The following is a 12,397-nucleotide window of genomic DNA, read 5'->3' on the forward strand; positions in this document are numbered from 1 at the left end:
ATCTTCTCCCATGAATGTTACTGGACCAACAATGGCAATGGGGAAATCCAATTTAAGCTGATCCACATAAACTAATTATACTGACCTGTCAAGCTCTTATGTCAGTCTCAATATAGTACTGCAAAATTCCATGAGAAGGTCTATTTAGAAAATGATAAATACCAGCATATAGTTTTAAAAGGACCTGTACTTTATCTAGTTAAAAACAGTCAAAATTTCAGGAGAATTCAAAGCAAAAATGAGAAAATGTTCTGATGTTGACAGCTACTGTAGCAAAATAATGTAGCTTTTTTTACATCTTGAGTGGGAAAAATGTCAGATGAAAACATTACCTGCAAAATCAGCCTGTTTTGTTGAGATGAAAAGGATTCCTAACATATGCTGTAGCTCCATGCTGGAGGTTTTGCTAGAAGATGTTTTGCTCAGCTTTCACATGGAAGTGTGACATACCTTTACTTAATGGATTTCCCTAATACATGCAGAGAGATACTTGTTCAGATTTGTTTGGATCATGTTTGTTTTCCTGGGTTCCTTCTAAAACAGTTTTGGTTCTGAGTGGGAGACACTTTTGAGTCATAATGACGTGGGTGTGACTGATAATGCAACTGATTAAACATTGAAGAGTGGGCAAAACCTAAATAATTTCTGGCTGGTCTGTAATGCAGAACTCAAATTTGACATGGTGCTCATGACACTGCAAACATCTGGAGGTAAGTAAACGTGTGATTCAGACAAAACCTGAGACTGGAATAGAGAAGTTACTTGCTGCAGAGATGAATAGTGCTGAAAGTATTAAGAGGCTACAGTCTTTGAAAGCACAAAGGACAGGAAGAATAATATTGGGTTTTTTCCATGCAGATATCAACCCAGAGATTGAAGATGGCTTGTAGGAAGACATACTTAGCTGCAGGTAAGTAGAGTGCAATCAAACCATATTCTGTTACACAAAGATTTGTTTCTATCCATGGGTAAGGCACACTGGGGTGGTCCTTCCTATGTGCAGTAGCAAAACTGCAGGTAGGTGATATAAAAAACATCTTCTTCTCAGAAAAAAGACTATAATTAAATTTGTCAGGCAAAGTTTTCTGTCATATTTTTTTAGTAAATTGTTACAGTGAAGTAAAATTGATCAGTTTCCAGGATAAAAATATTCCATGAGCTATCTGTTCTCTTAAGAATATTTGGAAATTAACTTGTTAAGATCCCCATTCAGCTACTTGCCCAGATTAAATAATAATAATAATAATAATAATAATAATAATAATAATAATAATAATAATTGGAAGAAGTGGAATTCAGAAAGCAGCTAAGCTGTCCAATAGATTTTCCTGGCCTAGATTTCCAAATAGTCCGGTGTTGCTATACCTTCTTTGTTTGGTAACTTAAGAAAGAGGAGTAAAAAGGAAAAATAAAGTGTCTTTTATTTTCCTTTGAAGGAAAAATACTTTCAAAGAATTGCTTCTTCATGATGCTCAAGACCTCACCTGAAATATATACACTTCTAAAGTTAAGTCACCAAATTTCAGTCCTGAAATGCTTATGCACACCTTAGGTTTACATCTGTGGTTTGTTCTATGGGCTCCAATGTTAGAGAGATGTAGGTGCTTGTATGATGTTTAACAGGACTGCAAGGAGACAGAGCTGTTTACAGTTTGGCTACTGTGCTTCTGTCTCTGGCAGGACTGTGAAATATTACAGCAGTCTGAATTTAAATACTTTGATTCATTGCTCTACTGTGTAGAGAAAATGTCTGTAACTCAGAAACTGAAATTATTCTTGGATAGGAGCTGTCTTTAGATTTTAACAGAAGTGTCAGAAAAAAGCTGCTATAATGTATAGGAGTAGAATTCCAAGTGAACCTTGAAAGAACAACTTGATTGTCTAAAAATATTAAGCTGTTTGGAATGATCATGTATTTTTTCTTTTCCTCTTATGAGGAATAGAAAAACCGGTGGGGTTTGCAAATGCCTGCTTTCACATTTCAGATTGTGTAAGTGCTGCAGACATACAGCACTCTGCCTAACACTGCTCCCCAGACATAGGTACCATGTGCAGGTTTTTTTACTCTGGGATGCAATTTGAGATTGTGGAAACCCTAGGTCAGCTGTAGTCTGGGGGCAGAAATCAACAACTCTCCATGCACTAATTCATTTTGAGCTCATGAGGTTTTGGTTGCTTTCATGTGAGCAGCCTGTGTATTCCTCTCAAAAGTGTACACATCCTTCTAGCGCAGTTTCTTACTTGCTAGCCAAGAAATTTCCACCTTCCAAATGGTGGCTTATCATGCTACAGACTGGAGTGCGAATTTGTAATCAGGGACAAGGCGTGGGTTAAGATCTCCCTTCCATGCAAATCCAAAGTGAAGCAACTTGGTAAGCAGTTGTTAGTAGCAATTAGTTATTGTTTTTAATTATAATTGTAAGAATTATAAATCATTAGTCATAACAATAACAACAACAACATGTTGATACATTAATTCCACTAAGATAGGTACTGTGGCACCATCTGAATGTAATTTTCTCCAGGAAAGAGAAGTATTTCACAACAGTGAATGGCAAAAGGAGGACATAGCTTGTGACCTGAATATCTGTACAGATCAAGGCATGAGAAATTCTTTGGAGCAGAACAGAGCTGGACAGGAATAGAAATGTGCAATACAAAACCAGCTATCAAACAATTCCATATCCTTCTCCTGAGTTTTTTCTAATTTGGTTTCAACTCAGGAAAAAAGTCTCTGAATGAAAGCTTTGTCAAAACTACATTTGGTTTGCATGGACGGGGGAGAAGTGAATTGTGGGGACATCTTGTCTTCAGCAAGGCTTTTGACACTGTTTCCCCAACATGCTCATGGTAGCTCAGGAAGTGTGGGCTAGCTGAGAGGACAGCGGGGTGAATTGGGAACTGGCTGAATGACTGAGCTCAGAGAACTGTGACCAGTGGCACAGGGAGTAGCTGGAGGCCTGTAGCTGGTGGGGCTCCTCAGGGGTCAGTTCTGGGTTCAGTTTGTTCAACTTATTCATCAGTGACCTGGAGGCGAGGGAGGGACAGAGTGTACCCTCAGCGAGTTCCCTGGCAGCACAGAGCCAGGAGGAGTGACCGATACCCCAGAGGGCTGGGCTGCCATTCAGTGAGACCTGGACATGCTAGAGAGCTGGGCAGAGAAGAAACATCTGAAATTCAACAGAGGCAAGTGCAGGGTCCTGCACCTGGGGAGGAGCAACCAGCACAGGCTGGGGGTGACCTGCTGGGAAGTAGCTCCGTGCAGAAGCACCTGGGGGTCCTTCATGTTCATGGCGGACAACAAGCTGTCCATGAGCCAGCAGTGTGTCCTGGGGGCCAAGAAGGCCATTGGGACCCTGGGGTGTGTTAGGAAGAGCATTGCAGGTTGAGGGAGATGATACTGATCCTCTACTCAGGCCTAGTGAAGCACATCCAGAATGCTGTAAGGAAAACTGGTAAAATATAATGTAATCTCTAGACTATAAAGATTTTGCAGGGCAATCAAAAATCACACATGAAATCTACATAAGATAAAAGAAAAATTAGATAAATTAGATGTGTTCATGGGTATGACTAGCATGAACATACCTATCTCTGTTGTGATAGGTATCTTGTTATCTTTTAAGCAGTGGACCTCTGGAGTCTGGACTGGGAAGAAGAGCTGGCTTTGCTTTTTCATCCTTAGCAGTGACCCAATGATAGTACAAACCTGTTGGTTTTCCCTTATAGAAGTTTACTGCCACATGGAAGGTGGCCCAAATGTAGTATGCAGTCATTTATGCTCATTGAAATTTGTTTCTAAATGTTAGATATTATTTTGTCTCCCTTTCCACAGCTCAGAGATACTGCAGGAAAAGGGACAGGGATAGCAGTCCTGCCAACAGCAGGGAGTGAGTTGAATATTCAACTGTTGATGCATCTTCAGGTGTGCTGGAGAAGAACAAGGAAGGGGAAATATTTCAGACCTTTATAAAGGGTATCAGAAAATCTCAGGGCAGCTTTTGAGATGCTTCCAGTTGGACTGGGCCAGCAGCTCCACCTCACCTAGTTGTGTTCAAAGTATCCCAAGAAAAACAAGTCAGGAAAAACAAAAACTCTGCCTCAATCTATTTGTCTAGTCTTCCTTTCTGAATAGAAACAGGACACAATTCCTCTGACCAATTTAGCTGTTCTGCAACATGACATTCCAGGCTAGCAGGAGACTGTATTTCCTCTGGTGCTTTCACATCTTGTGGTAGTTCTCTTGGAATTGGGCTGAAATGAAATACATCCTCCCACATATCCACTCTGCTTTCCAGAATAAGAAGGAAATCTCTACAATTTGTCCAAGGATAAGAACTTGCATAACAGATGTCTAAACTGTCATTGGTCTGTCCAAACTCCATGTTGTAGAATTACTGACTGAATTTGCCAGCTGTTTCAGTGTATCACCTTTTCATTTTTCCTACCATCCTCAATTTCTCTTTTTTTTAGTGACACAGATGATTGCCATTTTAGTTGCCTGAATGGAACTATGGGTAAGAATGTTTAGCACTAACAGTTTAGAATAATACACTCATGCTTACCAAGCAGACTTAGCACAAGCAGGGTGCAGGTGAACAGTGAGCTGGACATGAGCCTGCTGTGTGCCCTTGCAACAAGGAGAACTAAGTGTGCTGAGGCTGCCCTTGAAAGAGAATAGCTAGCAGATTAAGGCATGCAACTTTTCCACAATCTTCTCATTCTAAGGAAGAAAACATTCATCTCCATCTTATGCTTGAGGTGTTTATCAATGTATCACAGGAAAATGTATTCCCCTGTTAGACAGCTAATTGAAAAATTAGCACTTAATTGAAAGAATTAGTAGTTTCTTTCAATTAGAAAGAAACTTGCAGCCCTGAAATTGTATTTTGGCTGAGCCATGTGCTTCTCACTTTATGATTGAAATAAACATTCAGTCATAAACTGACATGCTACTTCAAAGTTCAAAAGGTGAAGAACATATATAAGTTGGCTGACCCAGTTCAACAACATCTCAGTTGAGAAGATATGACTCTGCAGTTGTTAATGTCAATAGGTAACCAAAAGTGATTTAGTGTTAGGTTTGTAATCATATTCATTTTTCTTGTTTATTTAGACAGCTCAGCTGATTGAAGGCCTCTGCAAGCACAATAAGAACTGGTACAGGTATAGCAAGCTCAAACTTACTGAGTTAAATGACTTCAACTTTTCATATGGACACTGAGCCTAAGATCTTTATTTTAGGACTACATATGTCTTTTAAGGAAACATTAAGGTACCATTCTCTTCTCTTCTTCTAGCAAATTTAAGGTGACCATAAATTAAAAAAGCACCTACTGTCCTAATGCTGACTTGAGCTGACTATGCTTGTTTGTTCTCTTAGGAAGAAATGTTTCACCCTGAGGAAATTGTGAGTAGTATTTTTACTTTTTTAGAATTTTTATCTTAGAGGATAAACTCAGTGAAACAGATGAAGATCAGATGGAATTGCTGGTATTAATATTATTTTTAGCCCAAAATTTAATGTCTGACTGTGACTAGAGATGTTGGTTCAGCTAAAGGTGCGGGAAAACTCATAGTTTCTCAATGACCAAATATAAAAAGAAATTTTTGTATCCTACTTAGAATGTCAGTTTATATGCCAAGGCAGAAGTGCTTTTATTATTTTCATAAATAATTTTTGTCATCTCTCATTATTTATATGTGGGTTTTTCTTTATTTTTTTAATTTAGATGTAGAAATATTTCAGATTTTTAATGATATTTAATCTGTCTTTCTGGTCAGCCTGAGGAAGATGTTTCAGCAGCTAATTCCACAGGTTAATGAAGTGCAGTATGGGGAGACAGCTCTTTCCCATCACTTTTAGACCAGTTGCCTTTCTTTTATCTTCAAAACATTCCAGTTCCTTTCTGTTGAAAGAGGGTGAAGAAGAGGATATCATAACTTGTCTTCTTGCAGCCTGAAATCTACTGCTTACTGCTACCCTGTCCCTTCTCTTGTCAGGTTTTGCTAGCAATTAGCCCTTTGACTCACAGTACTTCTTTCTGCACTGACAGCATATGATACAGTGCGTGAGAGGTTGGTTCACTGCCAAAATACGACTGCATTTCATGGCAGGTTTTCACTGTTGTATTATATTAAGGAACTACAACCACTGAAATCTGTAATATTAATTTTGGTCTTCAATCCAGTGGTTTTCATCCTTTCATTCTGTGCAAGAGCTTTCCCTTGTGTGGTTTGCTGGCTTGTTTTCGTCTTTCTGGTTGCTTCTAAGCCCAGATGCTCTCTTACACATATATTTCAAACTGACAGTGGCACAGATTCCAGAAGCATCCCTGCTTCTCCCAAGTTTTCCGCTGCTAACCTGTACCTGGGAAAGTATTGTGCACCCAGAAGAAGAGTCAGGAGCGCTTCCCAAAATCTCACAGACAAATCCTTCTGAAGACAGCTGTGTTCCTAAGAGCTAAAGTCTACAGTGATGCAACTGTAGATGGCAATGGTGCAAGAAGCACTAGGCCATGCTTAGTGAAGGGGTAAGCATGTCCTCTGCACACTTTATATCATTTAGCTTATTTTAACCCCCTTTTGTGCCACCAGAAGAGCACACAGTTTCTCTTCAACAGTTCAGGTAACATATAATTTGTTGAACTGCAACAGTACAGCTTTGTCCAAATTCCAGGCCCTCTACTTATCAACTATGTCTCTGTTTCCATTAACAAGCTTCAGAGATCCTTGCTGGACTTGTTATATCTGGATTTAAGGCATGTCATTCCTGCACAGCCAGGTGGGACCTCACCTGGATCGTGAGGAAGGCATCCTACCAGCAGGCCAGCTACCAAACCCTGATGGCACTGCTGGGGAACGTGGTCCAGTCCTTCCTGCCAGCCTCCAGAAAAGTTGGCAGAACAAGAACAGAGTCACTGAAGCTGCCAGAGGAGCAGTCCTGGCTGTTCACTGTGTTTTTGCTTAACCTCCCCTTTTCAGGCATCTGTGTTCAAATGGTAATCATGCACCATCAGCTTCTTTTCCAGGTGGGAAGCAATGGTGAATTTGGGTCCCCACAGAATGGAGCTCAAACAGACACTGTGCTCCTTCTGAGAGAGGTCAGTACTTTCTCATTTTAAGAAATGGTTGTCCAATCTCCTGGAGAGAATAAGGAAAGTCCCTGTATTACCATATTTGCCTCATCCAAAGGCCTGTTGGTAATGTATGTCCTATGGTTTGGTGAGATGCTTAGGAGGTGGGCTGATGGTGCTAAGCTCCTGCCAGAAAATTGCTGTAGTTAGATCTTTCTCCTATATAGTTCTTGAAGGTGGCAGTTTGTTTTCCCTATAGTGTAAAAATGATGTCTGGCCAGTCCCATGCTTCACATAGCTTTTGTTTGCTTTAGAGGTATTGAATGGAACCTGAAGTTTGTCAGAGGAACTGTAATTGATTTTAACATGCCCTGGAGAACATGATTTACTGAAATGCAGCCATCTCACTGTGACTCAACACTTGTACCAACATATTATGATCGAGGCTGGTGTTCTAGATTCAGAGGTTCAAAGATATTTAAATACATAGCTCTCAATCAGATTAATGAGATCTTGGGTAAAACAGTGTAATCTTTATGTGTTTTATTATCAAATATTGACAGATCTTTATGGCAAAACCATATGGTGTGGTTATTTGATCTAGATCCAATTCCACTAAGGTACCTTGCCTGAAAAAGCAAGTGATTTCAAGAGAACTGGGAATTCATCTTGTTGCTGAGCTCCTGCCAGCTGCTGAGTTACTTAAGAATAAACTGTGCCACAAACCCTTTTATTCTAAACATAAATATCCTTGGGCCCTGTTGTTTATATTTTTGAATTCTCTCTTTTGGAAAGACAAATGCTCACATACACACATCGAGCCCCAAGGAGACAAACGTAAGAACAGCACAGAGAAAAATAATACCAATATCCAGTTAAGAATCTTTAAATGGCAGCTATCACATTTGCAAGTCACTTTTTAATGATACTGGACTAAAAGTTTGGGCACACCTTTTATATTAATTACAGAAATGCTGCTTGGATAAAAGCTTCTCTTACTGTCAGTAAATAGACCAGTTTCCTTAGATGTGTTAAAGTCAGTACAAAAACTGTAAACAGAATTAGGTGCTGCCTTGAATGAAAACAAATAATTTTCTTTTGGTCTTCATTGCATAATGAGGAAGTTTGTGTAAAACACCAACAGGAGAAGCTGAGGTTCCTGAGACTAAGAATCAGAACTGTAAATTACTTTCTTCATAATGAAAAGTGATCTGCTGTCTTGGATAAGGCAAAAAGGAAGGTACATGCCCAGTGGAAGCAAGGTCAGGTGACATGGGAAGAATACAGAGATGCTGCTCATCATTGTAGAGCGAAAATTTGTGTGGCCAAGACTCAGCTGGTGTTGAAAGTAGCCAGAGCTGTGGAGGGACAATAAAAAGAGTTTTTTCAAATATATTAATAGCAAAAGGCAGTGTGAAAATAACATTGTCCCCTTGCAGAAGGAGGGTGGTCATCACACAAACAGGGACATGAACAAAGCAGAGATGTTTAATGTGGTTTTTGTGTCTGTCTTCAATATTCAAGAGGGTCTCAGCTGGGCGACCATTACTGTGAGAATGATCAACTCAGCTGACCCTGACATTGTGGAGGATCTGCTGCTCCAGGGGGATCCCTACCAATCTACAGGGCCTGAGGGGATCCATCCCAAAATCCTCAAAGATCTGGTTGATGTCACCACAAAACCTCTCCCGTTGATTTTTGAAAGATCTTGGCAGTCTGTGGAAAATCTTAGCTGACTGTAAGCTGATGAATGTTGTCACAATTTTCAAGAAGGGCAGGAAAGAGGACCCCAGAAACTACAGGCCTGCCAGTAGTTCAGTACCATCACTTCAGGGCCTGGTAAAATTACGGAGATTATTGTCGTAGATATTGAAGAACACCTGAAAGACAACACAGTCATTGGTCACAACCAGCACGGCTTCATGAATGGAAAGTCCTTCTTATCAAACTTGATTTCCCTCTAGGAAGGGTGATCCACTCAGCTGATCAAGGGAAACCAGGAATTTGATGTGATCTTTTTGAATTTTAGTGGAGCTTTTGGTATTCTCTGGCACAGGACCCTTCTGGAGAAAATGTCCAGCCCACAGCTGGATAAACACATTATGTGGTGGGTGAGCAGCTGGCTCATGGGTCAGGCACAAAGGGCTGCAGTGAATGGGGTGACATCAGACTGGTGTGACCTGTCACTAGTGGGGTTCCACAGGGCTTCATCCTCAGCCCTGTGCTCTTCAACATCTTCATAAATGACCTGGACACAGGACTGGAGGGGATACTAAGCAAGTTTGCAGATGATACAGAACTGGGAGAAGCTGCTGACTCCCTTGAAGGCAAGAAGGCCCCGCAGAGAGACCTTGACAAATTATGGGGCTGGGCAATTGTCCTGGTTCAGAGCAAATTTGGGAGACGATCCCCAAAGGGGTTCCTGTAGGAAAAGAGATTCAGTTGGCCCCTCCCTGCAACTGGTCTGGGAGAAACTACCTCCTTGGAGAAAAGTGGAAAATAACTGTTTATTAAACAATAAAACCTAAACAATATTAAAGAATAAAACCCTTTGCTGCTCCAAAAGAGATGACAAACTGAGAAAACCTCCCTCCCCGGGTTGCAGCTGCACTCACTCAGTCTCTGATCAGTCTGTCCAGTGCTGGAAATGTCGCAGGCCAGGCCTGGCCCGGTGGGCCACAGGTGCAGCTGCCAGTGCTCCTCTGGGTGTTCAGTCCAGAGCAGGTTTCAAGAGGTCCAAAGAAAAGGGAAAAAACCACAGTCCAGGGAACTTCTCTGCCTCAGCTAGCTAAACTAACTAAAAGCAAAAGAGAGCTCTGTCCCACTGTCTGTCCAAACAGTCAGGAGCGGGAATGTGGAGGAGTGAGTGCAGTGTCTGAAAACAAACTGCTGCTTCTTCTCTCCCCCCCTTCACTCTCCGGAACATGTCTTTAAAGGTGCAAAACTTATTATTCAGCATTAACAGAATGAGACGACTGGGGATAAAAACATCATATAGTCAACCCAGGACAGCAATCACCACCTGTATGAAGTTCAACAAGGGAAAGTGCTGGATTCTGCATCTCAGATGGGACAACCCTGGGTGTAGGGACTGCCTGGAAATGAGAAAATGGAGAGCAGTGCCATGGAAAGGGACCTGGGGTCCTGGTCAAGGGCAAGTTTGAACATGAGTGAGCAGTGCCCTGGCAGCCAGGAGGGCCAGCTGTGTCCTGGGGTGCATCAGGCACAGCATCAGCAGCCAAGCAAGGGAGGGAATTGTTCCACTCTGCTCTGCACTGGGGCGGCCTCACCTCGAGTGCTGGGGGCAGTTTTATGACAAAGACATTAAGCTATTAGAGAGCATCCAAAGGAGGGCAACCAAGATGGAGTAGGGACTTAAGGAGAAGCAGTATGAGGAGTGGTTGAGGTCACTTGGCTGTTCAGGCTGGAGAAGAGGAGACTGAGAGGAGACCTCATTGCAGTTACAACTTCCTCGTGAAGGGAAGAGGAGGAGCAGGCACTGATTTCTTCTCCGTGGTGACCAGTGACAGGACCTGAGGCAATGGCTTGAAGTTGTGTCAGGGCAAGTGTAGGCTGGATATTAGAAAAAGGTTTAAAGGTTTTTCTCCCAGGGAGTGGTTGGGCACTGTCACAGGGTCCCCAGGGAAGTTGGTCTGGGGGATACCTGACAGACTTGAAGTTCTGTTCATCTGACAGAGTTCAAGAAGGATTTGAACAATACTCCTGGGCACACAATGTGATTCTTGGGGATGGTGCTTTGCAGGGCAGGACTTGATGATCCTTGATGGCCCCTTCCAAGTCAACATATTCTATGATTCTGTGATTTAATTGCTGAACAGTTGCAATATTTTAAAAGAGGAGAATCCTTTACAAAAATAATTTTGTATTTGTTTAGACTCATTCTATTTCCATCCTCCTGTTGTCTCCTCTCTCCTTACCACTGGAAATTGTAGCTCCAGCATGGAAACCTCAACAGATGGCAGAACTTCCTTCTGAACTATGGCATCTTCAACAAGGATTCACACACTTATCACTTGCTTCTCCTCCCATTTCCTGCTCCAGCAGAATGGAGATGAGAATTGGAAGTAAAAAGGTGAAGATCACAGGTTGAGTAAGAACAATTTACTGACAACAGCAATGAGATAAGAAAGCAAAAAGTAACAGAAATAAAATAAATTTTAAAAGTATACAAAAGAGAGGGTGATTCACAGGCAAAAATGCTCACCGGGGATCCCAAGACAATGAAACTGTGGCAGATGTCTTCCCTCAACCTGACAAGTTTGTTTGACCAAAACCTACAGAGAAGTCCGAAGAGTCCCTTCCCTCTGCCACTGCAATGACCTGAGGTGGTATAGAGTAACTTCTGTCTCCTGGCCAAAAGCAGGACAATGGGGCAACAGGCTTTACCTACCGCTGGAAAGCTTTGTACTTCAGCCAAGCTCACCTAACAACGTGCTCCTGCTGGAAGAGGCGCTAATAACCAAGCTGCACCTCAGCTCCTTTATCTGTCAAACCAAGTGATCATCTGCCAGCTGAGCTAGGGAATGAAGCAAAAATATTAATTTCTTTTAAATCACAGACTTGATTTCCCACACATTGGCTAATGGAAGTGACTCCTATATCACACTGAGGTACAGACCTAAATGTGGTGTCCATTCAAAGCTGATGCCATCAAGAGAGATTGACCAGCTGTAACAATCTGTACACCAGGATTAATCTGTACCATAAAAGCAGCAGGACTCCTTTCACTACCTGTGTCTTGCCAGGGAAATGTAAAGCACAGAAGTAAAATCACTGTTCTTAATGTTATATTGAAGTATTGCTGAAGATAATATCTTCTCTGCTGTGATTTGTCACCTCTTGCCTATCATGATGTATGATGTAGTCCTTAAAATGCAGAGCAAAGCCTCAGAAACAGGGGTGGTCAGAATCTTGATGACTCAGTTCAAACATTTCTCAACTTCTTTGACTGTTAGGAAAATGAGCTGAGAACAGCAGGACAACACTTTCCTCTCAACAAACTGTGTAATAATTTGAAATGTGACTCATTTGGAAGAAAGAATTTATGCATTAAAGTGTTATTTGAAATTTTATGGTTAAACCTGCATTTCCCTCGGAAGTTTTATTTCTGTCTTTTGATATTTTTTCATTGCATCTATCCCCTAGTAGTCCCTCATGTTAGAACACCTCACTTGCTTCTGGCTGATTACTTGATGATCTTTTAAGAAATGCCTGTAAGTCAAGAAAATAGAATTATTCCTTGCCTGCCAAGCCTTTCTGTGGTCTGTGTATTTCAACAAGGTGATATTAACAACATATCA

The 12,397-nt window shown here is 41.4% G+C and overlaps 1 long non-coding RNA gene across 1 annotated transcript; it reads left to right on the forward strand.

The window, feature by feature from the left end:
• The first annotated feature begins 821 nt into the window (after positions 1 to 821).
• On the forward strand, positions 822 to 12,177 carry LOC118699496 (uncharacterized). The gene is made up of 2 exons (XR_004982088.1): positions 822 to 910; positions 11,030 to 12,177. It is a non-coding gene; the product is annotated as an uncharacterized LOC118699496 (long non-coding RNA).
• The last annotated feature ends 220 nt before the right edge of the window (positions 12,178 to 12,397 follow it).

This window comes from Molothrus ater, chromosome Z (genome assembly GCF_012460135.2).
Source record: "Molothrus ater isolate BHLD 08-10-18 breed brown headed cowbird chromosome Z, BPBGC_Mater_1.1, whole genome shotgun sequence".
Taxonomy (NCBI): Eukaryota; Metazoa; Chordata; class Aves; order Passeriformes; family Icteridae; genus Molothrus; species Molothrus ater.